Consider the following 1,746-nt stretch of genomic DNA (forward strand, 5'->3'; position numbering starts at 1 on the left):
GTGTTCAGTTGTATGCTTCATTTGCACCGCTATTCCCTTAAACACACACATAGCCACACAAAGACACTTAACTCATTAAAAAAACACTTAGATACACAAACTCATTCATATACACACGCTTACACTCACACACAAGCCATAGTGGGCAGTGCAGCCCTAATACCATCCATTACGCTGTGATCTCCACTAATAGGCCACTCCAGTGGCAGGCTAATTCAAGAGACTGATTAGCATAAGTGAGCTATGGCGTTCATTAGCCTTATCAAGGATTCATAACGCTGACCAAAATGAATGGGATCCTCTATGCGCTGTCCGAGACAAGCACTGAAGTCATTGGCTGTGTATTCCCTCCACTGACACTGATACACACAGAAACACTCAGATACAGTACAGCGGTTCATAGTCATTTTTGAGGAAATGAAGGGAAATGTTGCCTTCAGCAGGTGAATGGAGAGAAAAATTAACATAACATATGAATATTTTATGAACATAAAATAAGACATTACAGGCTAAAAGAGACACATTCACATACAGTAGTGGGGAATTAAATAAACATATACCCTCGGCCATAACCATAAATTCAGTCAGTAAAGGCCAGGCTAATGCTCTTAGTGTCCTAAAATATATATTTTTGTTGACTCATAATGTTCAGCTTGTGGGCCTAAGAACTAATTTCACTATGTTAAAGCTGCACAAATATTTTTGTATTAACAGTGGATCAAATGTGTGTAATGTGAAAGGCATCACTTGAGAATTGAAGAATTATCACCCGTCTGCAGTTTTACTCCAGCTCTAATTAGTATGTTAGTTAATTGTTATGGTTCTCATCAGTGTTGTTTCCAACCACAGCCGGCAGCTGTTTTAAGTGAAAGAGCTCTGATAAAAGCCACTGTACGCTGTCTGTCTACAGTTTAGTGCTGGACAGGTAAAGTCAGCAACAAGCCAGTAAACATATCGGAGCAGCTAAAGAGCCAGACGTTAGGAGTTGGTGGAGACCAAGGCAGAGCTGAAAAAGGGTGAATTGTGGACTTACATTTGTTTGATAGACAGAAACAAAACTCTAAATGAACAGCTAGCTGTAGAAGTTGATAACATGTCAGTGTTATGTCTAAAGGTTGTTCCATTGGCAGGAAAATAGGATTCCATTAGGAAACTTGTTGTGCAGGGACATGTACTATAGTGAATTAGGATTGTTCCTCCATAAAGTACAGGGACTAAGTAAAAAATGGTCAGAATCGCTGCAGCAGACATTATACATTGGTTTTTAAAGGCTGAGTAATTCTTCCCATCGCTGATTAACTAATCCTGAGGGTTTAAATTGAAATTCTGCTTTAATAATTCCTAAAATCTGACATTTTAAGATGTGTTTTCACATCTTAAAAGCTACAAGCATAAAAAGTGGGAACCTAACTTGGCTGGCTCCTGCTGAAAGGGAAGGCTCCCTGGTCCCTACTTCTGTTTTGGGTTTGGCTGCTTGAAAGTTAAAGACCATAAAATTAGTTTGGAGCAATAAATTCGACCAGCTGAGGGGTTTTTTGCCTGGACAATCAATTTTTGGATGAAGTTGCTAGCCATGCTATGCTGCTGTGGCCTTCCTGAGTCAGTGTAATGCTGAGTGGGATGCAGTGTGTGTGTAGGTATATTGACACTGGGGTGTCTGGTTGAGTAATGGGGGCGTAGCAGAGTTTAGATGGCTTCTATCCTCCTTCCTATCCAATGCTGGAGAAGGTCATCACTCATACAGAC

This window comes from Morone saxatilis, unplaced genomic scaffold (genome assembly GCF_004916995.1).
Source record: "Morone saxatilis isolate NCDOM2014 unplaced genomic scaffold, NCSU_SB_2.0 Contig22, whole genome shotgun sequence".
Lineage (NCBI taxonomy): Eukaryota > Metazoa > Chordata > Actinopteri > Moronidae > Morone > Morone saxatilis.